This window comes from Pseudophryne corroboree, chromosome 1 (assembly GCF_028390025.1).
Source record: "Pseudophryne corroboree isolate aPseCor3 chromosome 1, aPseCor3.hap2, whole genome shotgun sequence".
In the NCBI taxonomy this organism is placed as follows: Eukaryota; Metazoa; Chordata; class Amphibia; order Anura; family Myobatrachidae; genus Pseudophryne; species Pseudophryne corroboree.
This window is the reverse complement of record NC_086444.1, coordinates 534,933,269-534,954,513: the sequence shown is the minus strand read 5'-3', so window position 1 is coordinate 534,954,513 and position 21,245 is coordinate 534,933,269. Positions and strand designations below refer to the sequence as shown.

General features: G+C 45.5%; 1 protein-coding gene across 5 annotated transcripts in view; it reads right to left on the bottom strand.

The window, feature by feature from the left end:
• The window catches only part of LOC134914273 (uncharacterized), a 177,311-nt gene that overhangs the window by 105,979 nt on the left and 50,087 nt on the right, over positions 1-21,245 (bottom strand). For 3 of the 5 annotated variants that reach the window (XR_010177380.1, XM_063920044.1, XM_063920038.1), the window contains exon 2: positions 4,481-4,572. The exons of the other annotated variants lie outside the window; for them this stretch is intronic. The gene's annotated coding sequence lies outside the window, so the exon portion shown is untranslated. The remainder of the gene's footprint in view (positions 1-4,480; positions 4,573-21,245) is intronic. 5 annotated transcript variants of the gene reach the window in all.

Below are 21,245 nucleotides of genomic sequence, written 5' to 3'. Positions count from 1 at the left end.
TACAGGGAGCGTTATGTGTGTAAGCGGCACTGGTACAGAGGGCGTTATGTGTGTAAGCGGCACTGGTACAGGGGGCGTTACATGTGTAAGCGGCACTGGTACAGGGGGCATTACGTGTGTAAGCGGCACTGGTACAGAGGGCGTTACGTTTGTAAACGGCACTGATACAGGGGGGTGTGACGTGTGAAAGCATCACTATTACAGGGGGCGTTACATGTGTAAGCATCACTGGTACAGGGGGGCGTTACGTGTGTATGCGGCACTGGTACAGGGGGGCATGATGTGTGTAAGCGGCACTGGTACAGGGGGGCGTGACGTGTGTAAGCGGCACTGGTACAGAGGGCGTTACGTGTGTAAGCGGCACTGATAAAGGGGGCGTGACGTGTGTAAGCGGCACTGGTACAGGGGAGCGTGACATGTGTAAGCGGCACTGGTACAGAGGCCATTACGTGTGTAAGCGCCACTGGTACAGGGGGGCGTGACATGTGAAAGCGTCACTACTACAGGGGGCGTTATGTGTGTAAGCGGCACTGGTACAGGGGACGTTACGTGTGTAAGCGGCACTGGTACAGGGGGGCGTTTTGTGTGTAAGCGGCACTGGTACAGGGGGCACGCTGTGATGAGGCTGGTTACCTGGTGTGGCTCAGTGGCAGGGGACGATGCATACAGGCTGTCCCTCGCGTTCTTTCGCTGTCCCGTTGGCGGCATCATCTCCCTGTGTGAGTGGTGGGTCAGCAGGAGGCAGGCATTTCAGGGGCAGCTGCACGGGCTGCCAATCACAGCGCATTCTGGCGGCTTCTGGCCAATGGCAGGCGGAGTGTGCTGGGTGGGGCGCTCGATGGAGACTCAGCCAATGGCTGGCGGAGGGGGAGGGGCCACATCAGAGTCTTAACCAATGGGAGACTCAACCAATGTCTTGCGGAGGGGGAGGGTCCGCATCAGAGTTGGAATCTATGGCTGGCCAGGGGGGGGCGTAGCCGCGACGGAGCCTTAAGCTGGTGCTGCTGTCTCTGGAGAGGGGAGGCGGAGCTGCGACGGAGGCTTAAGCTGGTTTCCTGGTGCTGCTGTCTCTGCACAATCGCGGCCATGCTGATATAACCTGCGGTCAGTGTTGTATCCTGCTCACATATATTAGGGCAGATATCCTATGGCTAGCTCCTATCTCCTATATGTTAGCCCAGATCTCTATGGCTTGACTCCGCCCAGCTATGTGACTCTGCCCAGCGTTAGCAAATGAGGCACAAAGTCACAGTTCTGGGCTAATATATAGGAGATATTCAGTAAAAGGACCACATAAACTATATAGGGAATCTTTATCTTCCCATATCAGAATATATTGTACATTTTAACACAAATGCTTACTAGTTTTAAGAATTTGGGACTATGTACTGTATAACAGAAAGAAGGTGGTCGCACAGAGAAAATCTTAATACAGTATATAGTATAACTTGTATTCAGGGTTGGTGCAAGGGTTCTTGGCACCCCAGGCAACATTTCACCCACAGCCCCTGCTGCTACCAATTCATAATACACATAAATGCCCCCGATTTATAATATGCCATGTATCAATATTCCCAATTTATAATATGCCACAAATCAGTGTCATCAATTTATAATATGTCATATATTAGTGTCACCAATTTATAATATGCCATACAGCAGTGACCCAAAATCATAATATACTATATAGAAATGCCCCAACTAATATGACACCCACACACACGCACAAACATAGTCTGCCTGTACTCATTAACACACATATACACACATCCAGCCAGCACTTATTAACACATGCACAAAACACATACAATCACACATCGCTAATTAACCCATACAAACCCCCCCCCCCACACACACACACACACACACACACACACAAACTCTCATCCTGCCATCATTCCTTAAACCCACTTAAGCACTCACTTATCACTTCCCTGTAATAACAGATTTACCTTACCAAGCTCCATTCAGCATCAGCAGGACAGCAGCTCCTTGTGTTGTCTAGGGGGCAGAGCTTCTTATGTGAGTGTCATCAGTGACACATTGGCATTTGGTGGAAAGGAGAGAACCGAAGGAGAAGGAAGAGGCAGGTGAGAGTGCAGTGTGGGGAGCTAGGAGATCTTCGGAGGCTTGACACCTCGGTAGCTTCAGCCCTGGTCCTCAGTAGTCCCAGTCGAGACAGGAAGCATACCTCCCAACATGACCCATTCCAGGAGGGACTAAATGCTCTGTTCCTGGATGTCCCTCTTAACTTATTAAGACATCACCTGTGATGAACTGGGAGCGGTATGTATTACCGCCCACCGCACAAGATGCCGAATGACAGTATACTGACATCGGCATCCCGAGTGGTAGAATGCCGGCAGGGGGATCTTTGTGCTGGCCATGCTGCGGGCTTGGTGATGGTTCTATTCTCCCTCTATGGGTGTCGTGGACACCCATAGGGGGGATCACCTACCTCGCCGGTATACCGGCGGCAGTATGGTGCCGCCATCGGAAACTTGGTGTTGGCATTGTGACAGCCAGGATCCCGATGAGCAGTATACTGAGCAAACTTGTTGTACCAGCACAGGTGATGGCAATCATAAATTAAGAGGGAAGTCCAGGAACAGAACATTTTGTCTCTCCTGGAATTGGTCATATTGGGAGGTATGACTGAAATAGAAAGCCTTCATTTTTTTGTTAACTCAATGGGTATTTTAAGAGGTGTGGTCTGTTGTCTGTTGAAGAGGGTGGGATCCCTCCTCATAGGATCTGATTCTGAGTTGGACGCAGTTGTGGCTTTCCTTACACATTTTTCTGCAGTTGCATCTACGACTTTATGCTACTGCTGCTACACTTCTTGGTGTACATTCATGAATCCGAATATGCAAGGACTGAGACACCTACTGTCAGTGACTTTAGATGCAGCAATCTTGCTTTGTGATTCTTCAGACTCCACCATTGGTGCTTTCACCAGCCCTATGCTAGGTGCAGATTACCTGTCTGAGTATAGTATCCAGTGTGAGCAATTTAGCATCTCTATAAGCAGCCACTTTCAGCAACAAATCCATTCAACGTTACATCTGATTGCAGAATATATTGGTGCTACTCCTACAAGATGGATGTTGGAATCTGCATTTAAGGTTAAGTTTATCAAGTGTTCCCAAAAACTAATTAAATAATAGGTACTTTTTTTTTTTTATTCTCTGGCGCTAGGAAATATATGAAAATTAAATATATATTTTTTATGTACATATGCATACTTATTTATATTTCTTGTAAAAGCTCAGAAAGTGTTTAACATAAAACATTTATTTAAATAAAATACACAAAATAATCCAGCATTAAATTCTGTAATAAATACACCATATCAATAAGCCACTCCTGATGGATTTTAATGACAATTGGATACACAGTTATAAGTGCAAGTGATAAAAATATTCATGTTTCCACTACAGTTCTACAAGTAGCTGAAGCAAGTTACCCATGTTGCTGGCACAATGGGGGTGATTCCGAGTTGTTCGCTCGCTAGCTGCTTTTAGCAGCATTGCACATGCTAAGCCACCGCCCTCTGGGAGTGTATCTTAGCTTAGCAGAAGTGCGAACGAAAGATTAGCAGAATTGCGAATAGAAATTTCTTAGCAGTTTCTGAGTAGCTCCAGACTTACTCAGCCATTGCGACCAGCTCAGTCCTTTTCATTCCTGGTTTGACGTCACAAACACACCCAGCGTTTGCCCAACCACTCCCCCGTTTCTCCAGCCACTCCTGCGTTTTGCAACTAGAACGCCTGCGTTTTTCCGCACACTCCCATAAAACGGCCAGTTTCCGCCCAGAAACACCCACTTCCTGTCAATCACACTACGATCAGCACAGCGATGAAAAAGCTTCGTTATGCCGTGAGTACAATACCTAACTTTTGTGTAAAATAACTAAGCGCATGCGCTCTGCGAACCTTGCGCATGCGCAGTAAGCGACTAATCGCAGTATAGCAAAAATCGGCAACGAGCGAACAACTCGGAATGACCCCCAATGATCCTTCTCATCCTACTTAGTGGCCTGCCTTGTCGTAGCTATGGGAATGCATGCTCCTGCTCTCACAGTAGACAAAATAGATGACTGTCAGTAATTATATATATATATATATATATATATATATATATATATAGTCCAGCACTGACTCGGCACTCCCATAAACAAACAGACCTTGGTCCGGTGTCCTCATAACTGCATTACAGCAGTAAATATAGAATCCTCATCAGCGGCACACAGGACACAATCACAGAGGCATTGATTATCATTCAATGCCTCTGTGATTGTGTCCTGTGTGCCGCTGACGAGGATTCTATATATATATATATATATATATATATATACACAGAGGGTAGGTGCGGCACTCCAATAAATTAGCCATGAAACTCCGTTAACCACAACGTTTCAATGCCTTTTATTTGTTAGGCATTTTCATCAGGATATAAAACACACAGTAAATCAACCTACCTTATATAACAGATATCACCCTGTGTGGCGCCAAATACCGTAATGGGACTGCACACCCAGCGGAAGCGCACTTCAGATGACGTAATGACGTCCTGTAAGAGGAAGCCAGACGTCGCGTGTAAAAACCATCACCATAGCAACCGATAACAACAACTTACTAGCACCCATGAGCAATCAATGTATGGCTGATTATAGAGATGTTAATACAGCATATAGCCAAGAAATAATACATCAGAAATAACAAAATAATATGATACATACAATTAATGGCTACAAATAGACAATTACCGATCAAATATATAAGTGTAACCATCTGTTAGATCCGATCACCACCAGGTCTGAATAATATGTCACTAAGTGTATATATAATACATAAACACGTGATCAACAAGAATTGTTAAAAAAGTAACCCCCTAGAGATACATAATCAACTATTACTGGCTAATATATTGATCCCAGACTGTTCATTTAAACCCCCAGGGGCAAGGGTCCCCAGACGAAAAATCCAGCGAGCCTCACACTGCAAAAGTTTGAGACCACGATTGCCACCCCTCAGTGACGGGGGCACGTGATCAATCATCCGATATCTGAGGGTGGTCAAGTTGTGCAAGGCAAACAAAAAATGTCTCGCCACTGGTAGATCACTCTTACGGGTAAGAGTGATCTACCAGTGATCTACCAGTGGCGAGACATTTTTTGTCTCTTTTCTTCTTCTGTCTCTTTGCAATCTCTTCTTGGATGTTCCAGAGATTTCTTAAACTTGACATGCCTAAGACTGAGATGATCATTTTCCCAGCCTCCTGCATAACCTCACATACCACAAATCCATTACTGTATCTATTGATGGCACAACTATCTCCTCTAGTCCCCAAGTATGCTGCCTTGGAGTTATCCTTGACTCATTCCTCTCCTTCAAACCACACATTTAGTACCTTTTGCAGTTCTGCTGTTTCCTTTACAAACATATTTCCGGGATCAGACCCTTTCTTTGCCTGGATGCTCTTAAGACCCTAATCCACTCACAGGTCCTCTCCAGATTGGATTACTATAACCTCCTCCTGTCTGGTTTCCATGACTCTCACCTCTCTCCACTCCAATCTTTACTTAGGGGGTGATTCAGAGCGGATCATAGATGTGTTAAATTTAGCACATCTATGATCAGATTCTCAGACATGCAGGGGGACGCCCTGCACAGGGCTAGTCCGCCCCACATGTCAGCCCCCACCCCACGCAAGGGTGCACCTGCAAAGTAGCTCCCTGCCAGCGCAGCACCTGCACACTGGCAGGTGGCTACCCCCGTGAACCACCCCCCCTCAATGGCCTGGAAATGCCTGCATTGTCCAGACCACGCCCCGCCAACGGTGCTCTAATGCCGTTGGTACGCCCCTTCCTGCCCCGCCACCACCTTGGCCAGAAAAAATACAGCCCTGGGTCAAATTCTAAGGGCACAGACAGAATCAAGTCAATTAGAGCTAAGGTGTAGATTTACTAAAGTTTCTGAAGATGATAACTGGTTGTGTAGCTCATAGCAACCAATACCATTTAGTTGTCATTTTGTATTGCATCCTACAAATTGATAGATTATGATTGTTTGCTATGTGCAATACCACCATTTTTAATTTTTAGAAGCTTTAATAAATCTACCCCAAGGGTCAATTTCCAGGTATGCAGTAAAGTGTTTAAAGAGCATAGGCAGAAACTGGTCAAATACACCATTGGTCAATTTCTAAGTATCCATCAACAGCACTCTGAGAGCTGGTGAAAAACAGGAGCTTCAGTAGACATACAGTAGTTGTTCAAAATGCAAGCTAATGTCCTATAACCAGCTGATAGATGAAGCAATCTTATAAGGACAGTGAGGAAAGAGTTCCAAGCCAATCTCCCACATTCATGTTCTACCCATTGGAAACCAAAGTTGTGGCTGACAAACCCAGAAGCAACAGGCTATGATGCATGAAAATAAAAAATAACTATGGGGGAGATTTATCAAAGGGATAAAGTGCATATTGCTAATTCTTAAATCTATTTTTAAATGTAGCAAAAAAAAGTGGATATGTAAAGGTGCATACATATGTTGAGATTTTGACTATCTCCAATTTTGACTTTGACTACGTGAGATTTTGACTAAGTGCCAGTTTTGACTATACTATGTTCTAGACTGTACATAATATAGTCAAGATTGACTTGCCTGCATAGTCTTTTCTTTTGATTCCAACGCTACGGGAGAGTGCATCAGTATCGCTAGCTGTATACACATGGTGTGATTTGCACTAACTTTCCTTACGATTTTGACTATATAGTCAAAATTGTAAGGTTACATTGCACCATGGGGGTCATTCTGACCCGTTCGCATGCAGCTGTTATTCGCTGCAGTGTGAACGGGTCGGAACTGCACATGCGCAGCGTGCACATTGCACATGCACGTCATTGCCCGGCGTCGTTGGTCGCCGGGCAATGACGTGCACAGCAAAAAAAAGATGCAGCGCCGATCGCATGAAGATTGACAGCGGAGAGGCGTTCCAGGGCGGATACTCACCGTTGGATGCCATTTTCGGGGAGTGGTTGTCCGAATGCAGGCATGTCCAGGCAAATGGAGGGCGGGTGTCTGACGTTAAAGCCGGGAGGAACGTCGCTGGATCCTTCGCATAGGGTAAGTAGCTCCAGCCTTACTCCTAGGTTGATGAAAACTTTTTTTTCTTAGCAGGGCTGCACAAGTGATCACAGCCCTGCTAAGCTAAAATACACCCCACATAGGTGGGGATTAGTTGATTGCACCAGCAGCAAAAAGTTGCTGGCTGCGATCAACTCGGTATCACCCCCAATGTGTATGCACCGTAACAAAGCTTAGAGAAAGATAAAGTGGAGAGAGATAAAGTACCATCTCTTTTAAAAGAGGGGAGCCCCCGCTTTCAAATTATTTGTCCTACTTAGCAGCTTTTGTCTGGTGATCACCTGTCTTCAGACAATATTACCCAGCGCCAGCGGTGGATTGGCACGCCAGCCCAGAATCCATTTGGCTCGTCCGGACATCCCCTCAGTGGCCGCCGTGATCCCCCATGCTGGCCGGCTGCCACGATCGGAGCTTAGCTCATGCTTGCCTACACCTCCGTCCTACCAGTCCATCCCCTGGTGCCCAGCAAATCCCTCCCAATCCCCCAGAATTACCCAGCCCCATCTGAAAATCCGGACCGTGCATGCGCAAGTTCGGCCGCGATACGGGCAGAGCTTGGTAGGAGCATGCAAAACAGTCCTGTCAAGCACTGCTGCCCGGGGGCAGCGCAAAGCCACCCAGTACAGCCTGCAAGCCACCATGGAGAGCTTACAGCACAGCTCCCTCTCCAGCGGCTGTGGAAGCAGCGGCGGATCCCTCCCCTTCTCTCCTCCCCACCCCCTGCATGTTGGGAGCTGCAGAATGTGACATCCAGAAGGCGGCATGATGGGGGAGCTGGCGCGGAAAGCAACTTTGACCTGCTGGGGAATTTGACGGACCGGCAGCTAGGAGCTCAAAGGAGAGGCTGGAAGAGGAGAAGGAGTGTCCAGTCCCAAGGTAAGTACATGCAGGGGTGGTGATTCTGCACCAGTTATGAAGGCATGGAGAGGAGATATCTAACCAGGAATCAACAATTGCAACAATTGGAGGTATTCCCCTAAATAATATATAACCCTGGTGGTGCATCCTGAGTCAAACAGTATAATTATTCGAACAAGGTAGAGAAGAAGCAAGACTCTTTGTGGGTGCACGCTTAAATAAATATACAATGATCAAGATATATAATGAGGAATTTAAAACATACACTTTTAATAGATATCATTAAAATAAAGGTATCCAAAAATTAAGGACAAACAACATTCAAATAAATATAAAAGGCTTTGGTCTGTGGTTGCCAACTTATTTGCGCATTTAGCTCAACGACATCATGTTCTGAACCATAGGGACCAGTTCTCCATTTGTTTATATAAATGTGCATATTTTATCACACGTGTTCATCTATAAACCCACGTGCTCACATTCAGTTTTTATTAAAATCAAAATTGATTGTTATCAATACTGGTAATTAGTGATGAGCGGGTTCGGTTTCTCGGAAACCGAACCCCCCCGAACTTCAGCCTTTTTACACGGGTCCGAGCCGTGCTCGGATTCTCCCATGTGGCTCGGGTAAACCGAGCGCGCCCGAATGTCATCATCCCGCTGTCGGATTCTCGCGAGACTCGGATTCTATATAAGCAGCCGCGCGTCGCCGCCATTTTCACACGTGCATTGAGATTGATATGGAGAGGACGTGGCTGGCGTCCTCTCCGTTATAGTAGAAAAGAGTGACTTAGTTATAATTGTGGGGAGGATTGGGGATGGGGAGCAGCTGTTAGGGAGTACAGTGCAGGGTTTTGATTATAATACAACCAGTGAGTTTAATCCGTTGTTTCTCTGCCTGAAAAAAACGCTCCACCATATCTGTGCTCAGTGTGCTGCACTGCTGCATGATATATCTGTGCTGAGTGCACTGCTGCTCACACTGCCTAATTGTGGGGACTGGGGAGCAGTTATAGCAGGAGTACAGTGCACAGTTTTGCTGACAGTGACCACCAGTCCAGTATACGTTTGTCTGCCTGAAAAACACTCCTGTGGCTTTTTTTTTCTTCATACTAGTTTAGCAGTCTGCTGATAGTGTCCACCAGGTCCGTTATTATTATACAGTATATTATATATATATAGCAGTACGGTAGGCCACGGCTGTACCTACCTCTGTGTCGTCAGTCGTCGTCCATAAGTAATATAATACTATACTATCCATCCATCTACATTGTATACCTGTGGTGGCTTTTAGTTGTGCGCATTAAAATATGGAGAACAAAAATGTGGAGGTTAAAAAAATAGGGAAAGATCAAGATCCACTTCCACCTCGTGCTGAAGCTGCTGCCACTAGTCATGGCCGAGACGATGAAATGCCATCAACGTCGTCTGCCAAGGCCGATGCTCAATGTCATAGTACAGAGCATGTAAAATCCAAAACACAAAAGATCAGTAAAAAAATGACCCAAAAATCTAAATTAAAAGCGTCTGAGGAGAAGCGTAAACTTGCCAATATGCCATTTACGACACGGAGTGGCAAGGAACGGCTGAGGCCCTGGCCTATGTTCATGGCTAGTGGTTCAGCTTCACATGAGGATGGAAGCACTCATCCTCTCGCTGGGCCAGGTGTTTGTGTCGGCCACTTGGGTCGCTGAGCTTAGTCACACAGCTACCTCATTGCGCCTCTTTTTTTCTTTGCGTCATGTGCTGTTTGGGGAGTATTTTTTTGAAGGGTCATCCTGCGTGACACTGCAGTGCCACTCCTAGATGGGCCAGGTGTTTGTGTCGGCCACTTGTGTCGCTTAGCTTAGCCATCCAGCGACCTCGGTGCAAATTTTAGGACTAAAAATAATATTGTGAGGTGTTCAGAATAGACTGAAAATGAGTGGAAATTATGGTTATTGAGGTTAATAATACTATGGGATCAAAATGACCCCCAAATTCTATGATTTAAGCTGTCTTTTAGGGGTTTTTTAAAAAAAACACCCGAATCCAAAACACACCCGAATCCGACAAAAAAAATTCGGTGAGGTTTTGCCAAAACGCGTTCGAACCCAAAACACGGCCGCGGAACCGAACCCAAAACCAAAACACAAAACCCGAAAAATGTCCGGTGCACATCACGCATGGCTATGCACACAGCTTATACCTACAGTTGGTAATAATATACATAACTGTACGTTTTATTTCTCTTTTTCGTGAACACAGAATTTTTGTAAACTCGAGTCCAGAGACCCAGGAATCGAACCCTGATAGCAACACAGGCTCATCAAGGAAAACCAGGAGGGGTCAGAGGTCAAGGGAGCGGTTCCGGAATGCCGACTGGTGATATATTGTTCTTCTTACTCCCAGAGATTGATTTTTGCCAACTAATTCTTTATTTCCGGTAATTGATTCAATTCTACTATCACCTGAGCTGCCCTATGAGTGTCCTCATTTTAAGGAGGATTGTGATTTTATTTTGCTGTTTGTCAATTGCAATCTGGTAATTGTTTTGGTTTTATCATTCAGGATTCCAGAGGGGATCATGTGTTGTTTTTAATCTTAGTGTGTGAAAATTAAAATGTATTATGCTATGCGGCTTTTCTATTATCTTCCGTAATTGACGATACACCTGGGATACCTCCCTTTGAAAAGAAGTGTATGACGACTACTGTAAGGAGGAAAGAGGAGGACTACGTGATTTGACATCACCTTGATATATAGAGCTAAGGAATGTTTACATCCTCTGCCTTATAGAGTTAGTGCCTGTGTAGAAATTGCTTGCCGCCTGTACACATATATATTCACATTTTAGGAGTTGTGGAGAAATTCTCCTATTAGCAATTTTTACTGGCTGCTATCACCTGCGCATATTAGGGCATACTAACACCTCTTTTACACACATCTCCCATTAAGTTTCCACCCGTCACTGCACAATACCACCCTGAGCTGCATTTGACACACCCATAAGTTGAGTTAGACACACCCTTTAGGTGGAGCATGTCATGCAAGTTCAGCGCCCCACTGTGCAAACTCTCATACCATCTAGAATTTCCCTGAAACTAGTTTCCAAAAGTAGGCAAGTATGCGTTAACTTAAAGCTATATAAAAGATGTCCGCCGGCAGAGTACTCTGATGAAGGATTAAACTCTGAAATGTTAGTACTGTGCTGGTGGTAGTGTAGTGTCTTTATTTGTATGTGTGAGTGCTGCCTCTAACAAATTGCCTGTCTAACTTCTTTAGGATGTCATCCGTGCCATTGTAGCGTCTATCAGGAGTGCCGGGCTCTGCTGCAGTTATATATATATATATATATATATATATATCTAAATAAGAAGAGAATGGAGGGCCCAGGTGTGAGTATAAAAATACAATTCCATTTATTCACAATACATGCTCTCATACATCTTAGCTTCTAGTAGCAGGCTCCGTGATCCGTGTAGTGGTTTGAGCGTCCGGACCGCTCTCTCCCGCACAAATACAGACGGCTAGCCTCCAATGCCGCCAGCCCCGCTCGTTGCTAAGCGATGACCGACCAGATGACGTCACAACGTCCAACGTTCCATTAGCCACGCCAAACGCGTTTCGTCGATGGACTTCGTCAGGGGTGTGTGGCTATGATCTCTCCCACAGTCATTCTTATACTACGCTATACAGCTGTATCTTATCATATAGTCAATTAACAATTAACAACGTGGTTCACATGAATCGCTATATGTCTACATCCATACTCTCTATCACTTCACTATATACTATTAAAAAACTGTATTACAATACATATTTTATTCAACATTAAAAAATACTCACATATGTTATCCAGAGAAATCATTACCAGGACTCATAAGTTATTACAATCACTTCTTACTAATCAATGGCTCGATACTTCTACATACTCCCCTCTGATAGATAACTACCATTCATTATTTTTTATTTTTAAAGGGACCTTTACTCCTTGTATGTTATTTATCTGAAATGATGTCTCTAGACAGCACACTTATATACAAATACATACTCCATCAATACACCCTCAATTATCATATTTTTATGAAACTAACCTTAACAGGATCTACATAAAAATATCAACAAGATATATATACATAAATAATTCATAAAATCATATATATAAAAATACATAGAATATATATTTTAAAAAATATATTTTAAAAAGATATATCTTCATGGATGCTTAACTCCATCACCCACTAAATCTATTACCAATAGCAACATCTATAAAGCCTAAATACTATATCTTTATTTCCTCTATCTATCTATCTATCTATCTATCTATCTATCTATCTATCTATCTATCTATCTATCTATCTATCTATCTATATATAATACGTACGTGCTCTACCTGGTGATGTGTATATGGTGCTCTGCCTGGTGCAATATGTATAATGTGCTTTACCTGGTGCAATGTGTGTAATGTGCTCTACCTGGTGCAATGTGAATATCATGCTCTTCCTGGTGCAATATGTATAATGTGCTTTACCTTGTGCAATGTGTATAATGTGCTTTACCTGGTGCAATGTGTATAATGTACTCTACCTGCTGCAATGTGTATAATGTTCTTTACCTGGTCCAATGTGTATAATGTGCTCTGCCTGGCACAAAGTGTATAACGTGCTCTGTCTGGCACAAAGTGTGTAATGTGCTTTACCTGGTGCAATGTGTATAATGTGCTCTGCCTGGCGCAAAGTGTATACCGTGCTCTACCTGGCGCAAAGTGTTGAACGCGCTCTATTGGGCACAATATGTATGACATGCTCTACCTGGCGCAGTGTGTATAGGTGGTTCTACCTGGTGCAATGTGTATAAGAGGCAATACTGTGTGGTGTAATGTGAATTGGCATTGACTATTATGTGGCCATGCCCCTTCCCCGCAAAGCCACACACCTAAAATTTTGATACGCGCCTCCAGCTCGCACTTTCCATGCATGCATTTAATCAGGCCTTCCCAGCAGTAATCCTGCCCACTTGACAGACTCCACCCCCTCAACAGACCCCACCCCTATTAGGGCTGCTTCCATAAATTTCCCAGGCTGGTTTTTCGATCCCAATCCACCCCTGCACAGCGCTTCAGAAAAAACAATATTTTCCATAGATGGGAGTTCCATGTGTGAGGCCTTATACTGGCCACACACATGGAACTCCATGGGGTATATTTACTAAGCTCCCGATTTTGACCGAGATGCCGTTTTTTCTTCAAAGTGTCATTTCGGTAATTTACTAAGTAAAAATCTCGGCAGTGATGAGGGCATTCGTAATATTTAGGAAGTCCTCTGAAAAAATCACGAATCAATACACCTTCGGTCAAATACGCCTGCAATTTGGTAGAAATCGGGAATTTACTAAAAAGTGCAAATCACAAACACTGCCGACAATAGCCAAACACTGCCGTGCAGAAATACAATTCGTAAAAAAGTGCTAAAAAAAAACAGACCTGCTTTTTTATCCCGTGTTTGGATAGGCATGCAGAGATCCATGAGATCCGTGCATGTTTATCAGTGGGAAGGGGATGGGAAAGTGTTCTTTTTTATAAAAAAAATTGCGTGGGGTCCCCCCTCCTAAGCAAAACCAGCCTCGGGCTCTTTGAGCCGGTCCTGGTTGCAAAAATATGGGTAAAAAATTGACAGGGGTTCCCCCATATTTAAACAACCAGCACCGGGCTCTGCACCTGGTCCTGGTTCCAAAAATATGGGGGACAAAAAGCGTAGGGGTTCCCCATATTTCTGAAACCAGCACCGGGCTCCACTAGTCAGATACATAATGCCACAGCCGGGGGACACTTTTATATAGCTCCCGGCGGCCCTAACATTACATAACCAACTAGTCACCCCTGGCCGGGGTACCCTGGAGGAGTGGGGACCCCTTCAATCAAGGGGTCCCCCCCTCCAGCCACCCAAGGACCAGGGGTGAAGCCCGAGGCTGTCCCCCCCCATCCATGGGCTGCGAATGGGAGGCTGATAGCCATTGTGTAAAAAAAAGAATATTGTTTTTAGTAGCGGTACTACAAGTCCCAGCAAGCCTCCCCCGCAAGCTGGTACTTGGAGAACCACAAGTACCAGCATGCGGCGGAAAACCGGGCCCGCTGGTACCTGTAGTACTACTACTAAAAAAATACCCCAATAAAAACATAAGACACACACCTTAAAAGTATAACTTTAATACATACATCCACACCACCATATACACATACTTACCTTATGTTCACACGAGGGTCGGTCCTCTTCTCCATGTAGAATCCATGGTGTACCTGTTGAAAAAATTATACTCACAAAATCCAGGGTAGAAGGCTCTTCTGCTTGTAATCCATTTGTAATCCACGTACTTGTCAAAATAAAAAAACGGACACCCGACCTCGAACTGAAAGGGGCCCCATGTTTTCACATGGGACCCCTTTTCCCGAATGCCAGAAACCCCCTCTGACTTATGTCTAAGTGGGTTTCTTCAGCCAATCAGGGAGCGCCACGTTGTGGCACCCTCCTGATTGGCTGTGTGCTCCTGTAGTGTATGACAGGCGGCACATGGCAGTGTTACAATGTAGCGCCTATGCGCTCCATTGTAACCAATGGTGGGAACTTTGTGGTCAGCGGTGAGGTTACTTTCGGTCACCCGCTGACCACAAAGTTCCCACCATTGGTTATAATGGAGCGCATAGGCGCTACATTGTAACACTGCCGTGTGCCGCCTGTCAGACAGTACAGGAGCACACAGCCGATCAGGAGGATGCCACAACGTGGCGTTCCCTGATTGGCTGATGGAACCCACTTAGACATAAGTCAGAGGGGGTTCCTGGCATTCGGGGAAAGGGGTCCCATGTGAAAACATGGGGCCCCTTTCAGTTCGAGGTCGGGTGTCCGTTTTTTTATTTTGACAAGTACGTGGATTACAAATGGATTACAAGCAGTAGAGCCTTCTACCCTGGATTTTGTAAGTATAACTTTTTCAACAGGTACACCATGGATTCTACATGGAGAAGAGGACCGACCCTCGTGTGAACATAAGGTAAGTATGTGTATATGGTGGTGTGGATGTATGTATTAAAGTTATACTTTCAAGGTGTGTGTCTTATGTTTTTATTGGGGTATTTTTTTAGTAGTAGTACTACAGGTACCAGCGGGCCCGGTTTTCCGCCGCATGCTGGTACTTGTGGTTCTCCAAGTACCAGCTTGCAGTGGAGGCTTGCTGGGACTTGTAGTACTGCTACAAAAAACAATATTCAACACTTTCAACAAAGGCTATCAGCCCCCCATCCGCAGCCCTTGGATGGGGGGACAGCCTCGGGCTTCATCCCTGGCCCTTGAGTGGCTGGAGGGGGGGACCCCTTGATTGAAGGGGTTCCCACTCCTCCAGGGTACCCCGGCCAGCGGTGACTAGTTGGGTATTTAATGCCACGGCCGCAGGGCGCTGTATAAAAGTGACCCCCGGCTGTGGCCTTATCTGTCCAGCTAGTGGAGCCCGGTGCTGGTTTCAAAAATACGGGGGACCCCTACGCTTTTTGTCCCCCATATTTTTGGAACCAGGACCAGGCGCAGAGCCCGGAGCTGGTTGTTTAAATATGGGGGAACCCCTGTCAATTTTTTCCCCATATTTTTGCAACCAGGACCGGCTCAAAGAGCCCGAGGCTGGTTTGGCTTTAGGAGGGGGGACCCCACGCAATTTTTTTTTTAAGTTTAAACATTTTTTTTTTTTTTTTACAAGGTGCACAATGAAGCCCAGCACGGATCTCTCAGATCCGGCCGAGATTCATTGTATTAAAGTCGGCAGTGTTTTACAAGTCACTCACGTAAAACACTGCCTAAAAAAACAAATGACATCAACATCGGAAAAACCGAAAATGCAGTATACGGCAGCTTAGTAAATTAGTCGTAATAAATTCAAAAAGTTGCATATTTACACTTTCGATGTCATTCGTGATTGAACTTTGACCTCAAACGGAAAATTACGAATGTTAGTAAATTTACCCCCATGTCTTGGAAGAGAGGAGTCTCCTTTTTCAAACATTGTCATTATTTTTCAAATATAGTAATTATTGTCTGGTGATCACCTGACAATAACTGAATCTATACACAAAAAATAAAAAAAATCACAGATGAGATATCTAAAGCCCATATCTCCCTAATCTTGTGCCAAATAAAAAAGGGATCTCTCATTTAATATGGTAAATTCTCTATACTACAAAATGTTAGGCAATGTTGGGGTATCATATTTTTCCGACATACAGTAATAGTTTAAATTGAGATAGTAAAACTTTGAGAAAAAAATCATTATCATTGTCAAGTGCAGGTTTTTTTTTATATAACCTACACATAAAGCCTGCTTTTTTCTATTTTAGAAAGGTGGATTAATACTGAAACAAGAACTACAAAATAATTTAAAAAAGCATGTTTGATTTTGGTTAATTTTCTTCAAGAAAATAAGTATTTTAGCTAGAGATGTGCACTTGAAATTTTTCGGGTTTTGTGTTTTGGTTTTGGGTTCGGTTCCGCGGCCGTGTTTTGGGTTCGACCGCGTTTTGGCAAAACCTCACCGAATTTTTTTTGTCGGATTCGGGTGTGTTTTGGATTCGGGTGTTTTTTTCAAAAAACCCTAAAAAACTGCTTAAATCATAGAATTTGGGGGTCATTTTGATCCCAAAGTATTATTAACCTCAAAAACCATAATTTCCACTAATTTTCAGTCTATTCTGAACACCTCACACCTCACAATATTATTTTTAGTCCTAAAATTTGCACCGAGGTCGCTGGATGACTAAGCTAAGCGACCCTAGTGGCCGACACAAACACCTGGCCCATCTAGGAGTGGCACTGCAGTGTCACGCAGGATGGCCCTTCCAAAAAACACTCCCCAAACAGCACATGACGCAAAGAAAAAAAGAGGCGCAATGAGGTAGCTGTGTGAGTAAGCTAAGCGACCCTAGTGGCCGACACAAACACCTGGCCCATCTAGGAGTGTCACTGCAGTGTCACGCAGGATGGCCCTTCCAAAAAACACTCCCCAAACAGCACATGACGCAAAGAAAAAAAGAGGCGCAATGAGGTAGCTGTGTGAGTAAGCTAAGCGACCCTAGTGGCCGACACAAACACCTGGCCCATCTAGGAGTGGCACTGCAGTGTCACGCAGGATGGCCCTTCCAAAAAACACTCCCCAAACAGCACATGACGCAAAGAAAAAAAGAGGCGCAATGAGGTAGCTGTGTGAGTAAGCTAAGCGACCCTAGTGGCCGACACAAACACCTGGCCCATCTAGGAGTGGCACTGCAGTGTCACGCAGGATGGCCCTTCCAAAAAACACTCCCCAAACAGCACATGACGCAAAGAAAAAAAGAGGCGCAATGAGGTAGCTGTGTGAGTAAGATAAGCGACCCTAGTGGCCGACACAAACACCTAGCCCATCTAGGAGTGGCACTGCAGTGTCACGCAGGATGGCCCTTCCAAAAAAATACTCCCCAAACAGCACATGACGCAAAGAAAAATTAAAGAAAAAAGAGGTGCAAGATGGAATTGTCCTTGGGCCCTCCCACCCACCCTTATGTTGTATAAACAGGACATGCACACTTTAACCAACCCATCATTTCAGTGACAGGGTCTGCCACACGACTGTGACTGAAATGACGGGTTGGTTTGGACCCCCACCAAAAAAGAAGCAATTAATCTCTCCTTGCACAAACTGGCTCTACAGAGGCAAGATGTCCACCTCATCATCATCCTCCGATATATCACCGTGTACATCCCCCTCCTCACAGATTATCAATTCGTCCCCACTGGAATCCACCATCTCAGCTCCCTGTGTACTTTGTGGAGGCAATTGCTGCTGGTCAATGTCTCCACGGAGGAATTGATTATAATTCATTTTAATGAACATCATCTTCTCCACATTTTCTGGAAGTAACCTCGTACGCCGATTGCTGACAAGGTGAGCGGCGGCACTAAACACTCTTTCGGAGTACACACTTGTGGGAGGGCAACTTAGGTAGAATAAAGCCAGTTTGTGCAAGGGCCTCCAAATTGCCTCTTTTTCCTGCCAGTATAAGTACGGACTGTCTGACGTGCCTACTTGGATGCGGTCACTCATATAATCCTCCACCATTCTTTCAATGGGGAGAGAATCATATGCAGTGCCAGTAGACGACATGTCCGTAATCGTTGGCAGGTCCTTCAGTCCGGACCAGATGTCAGCATCAGCAGTCGCTCCAGACTGCCCTGCATCACCGCCAGCGGGTGGGCTCGGAATTCTGAGCCTTTTCCTCGCACCCCCAGTTGCGGGAGAATGTGAAGGAGATGTTGACAGGTCGCGTTCTGCTTGACTTGACAATTTTCTCACCAGCAGGTCTTTGAACCCCAGCAGACTTGTGTCTGCCGGAAAGAGAGATCCAAGGTAGGTTTTAAATCTAGGATCGAGCACGGTGGCCAAAATGTAGTGCTCTGATTTCAACAGATTGACCACCCGTGAATCCTTGTTAAGCGAATTAAGGTCTCCATCCACAAGTCCCACATGCCTAGCGGAATCGCTCTGTGTTAGCTCCTCCTTCAATGTCTCCAGCTTCTTCTGCAAAAGCCTGATGAGGGGAATGACCTGACTCAGGCTGGCAGTGTCTGAACTGACTTCACGTGTGGCAAGTTCAAAGGGCAGCAGAACCTTGCACAACGTTGAAATCATTCTCCACTGCGCTTGAGACAGGTGCATTCCACCTCCTATATCGTGCTCAATTGTATAGGCTTGAATGGCCTTTTGCTGCCCCTCCAACCTCTGAAGCATATATAGCTTGAATGGCCTTTTGCTGCTCCTCCAACCTCTGAAGCATATATAGGGTTGAATTCCACCTCGTTACCACTTCTTGCTTCAGATGATGGCAGGGCAGGTTCAGGCGTTTTTGGTGGTGCTCCAGTCTTCTGTACGTGGTGCCTGTACGCCGAAAGTGTCCCGCAATTCTTCTAGCCACCGACAGCATCTCTTGCACGCCCCTCTCGTTTTTTAAATAATTCTGCACCACCAAATTCAAGGTATGTGCAAAACATGGGACGTGCTGGAATTTGCCCATATTTAATGCACACACAATATTGCTGGCGTTGTCCGATGCCACAAATCCACAGGAGAGTCCAATTGGGGTAAGCCATTCCGCGATGATCTTCCTCAGTTGCCGTAAGAGGTTTTCAGCTGTGTGCGTATTCTGGAAACCGGTGATACAAAGCGTAGCCTGCCTAGGAAAGAGTTGGCGTTTGCGAGATGCTGCTACTGGTGCCGCCGCTGCTGTTCTTGCGGCGGGAGTCCATACATCTACCCAGTGGGCTGTCACAGTCATATAGTCCTGACCCTGCCCTGCTCCACTTGTCCACATGTCCGTGGTTAAGTGGACATTGGGTACAGCTGCATTTTTTAGGACACTGGTGACTCTTTTTCTGAGGTCTGTGTACATTTTCGGTATCGCCTGCCTAGAGAAAAGGAACCTAGATGGTATTTGGTACCGGGGACACAGTACCTCCAACAAGTCTCTAGTTGGCTCTGCAGTAATGATGGATACCGGAACCACGTTTCTCACCACCCAGGATGCCAAGGCCTCAGTTATCCGCTTTGCAGCAGGATGACTGCTGTGATATTTCATCTTCCTCGCAAAGGACTGTTGGACAGTCAATTGCTTGGTGGAAGTAGTAAAAGTGGTCTTACGACTTCCCCTCTGGGATGACCATCGACTCCCAGCAGCAACAACAGCAGCGCCAGCAGCAGTAGGCGTTACACGCAAGGATGCATCGGAGGAATCCCAGGCAGGAGAGGACTCATCAGAATTGCCAGTGACATGGCCTGCAGGACTATTGGCATTCCTGGGGAAGGAGGAAATTGACACTGAGGGAGTTGGTGGGGTGGTTTGCGTGAGCTTGGTTACAAGAGGAAGGGATTTACTGGTCAGTGGACTGCTTCCGCTGTCGCCCAAAGTTTTTGAACTTGTCACTGACTTATTATGAATGCGCTGCAGGTGACATATAAGGGAGGATGTTCCGAGGTGGTTAACGTCCTTACCCCTACTTATTACAGCTTGACAAATGCAACACATGGCTTGACAAATGTTGTCCGCATTTCTGTTGAAATACTTCCACACCGAAGAGCTGATTTTTTTGATATTTTCACCAGGCATGTCAAGGGCCATATTCCTCCCACGGACAACAGGTGTCTCCCCGGGTGCCTGACTTAAACAAACCACCTCACCATCAGAATCCTCCTTGTCAATTTCCTCCCCAGCGCCAGCAACACCCATATCCTCCTCATCCTGGTGTACTTCAACACTGACATCTTCAATCTGACTATCAGGAACTGGACTGCGGGTGCTCCTTCCAGCACTTGCAGGGGGCGTGCAAATGGTGGAAGGCACATGCTCTTCACGTCCAGTGTTGGGAAGGTCAGGCATCGCAACCGACACAATTGGACTCTTCTTGTGGATTTGGGATTTCGAAGAACGCACAGTTCTTTGCTGTGCTTTTGCCAGCTTGAGTCTTTTCATTTTTCTAGCGAGAGGCTGAGTGCTTCCATCCTCATGTGAAGCTGAACCACTAGCCATGAACATAGGCCAGGGCCTCAGCCGTTCCTTGCCACTCCGTGTGGTAAATGGCATATTGGCAAGTTTACGCTTCTCCGACGACAATTTTATTTTAGATTTTGGAGTCCTTTCTTTACTGATATTTGGTGTTTTGGATTTTACATGCTCTGTACTATGACATTGGGCATCGGCCTTGGCAGACGACGTTGCTGGCATTTCATCGTCTCGGCCATGACTAGTGGCAGCAGCTTCAGCACGAGGTGGAGGTCGATCTTGATCTTTCCCTATTTTTGGAACCTCAACATTTTTGTTCTCCATATTTTAATAGGCACAACTAAAAGGCACCTCAGGTAAACAATGGAGATGGATGGATACTAGTATACTTATGGATGACGAGCGACTGCCGACACAGAGGTAGCTACAGCCGTGGACTACCGTACTGTGTCTGCTGCTAATATAGACTGGATGATAATGAGATAAAATTAAAATATATATATATATCACACTAGTACTGCAGCCGGACAGGTATATATTATGTAATGACGGACCTGCTGGACACTGTCTGTCAGACTCAGCACTGCAGACTCCTAAAGTAAGCTACTAGTATCAAGAAGATAGAAAAAAAAAACCACGGGTAGGTGGTATACAATTATGGATGGACGAGCGACTGCCGACACAGAGGT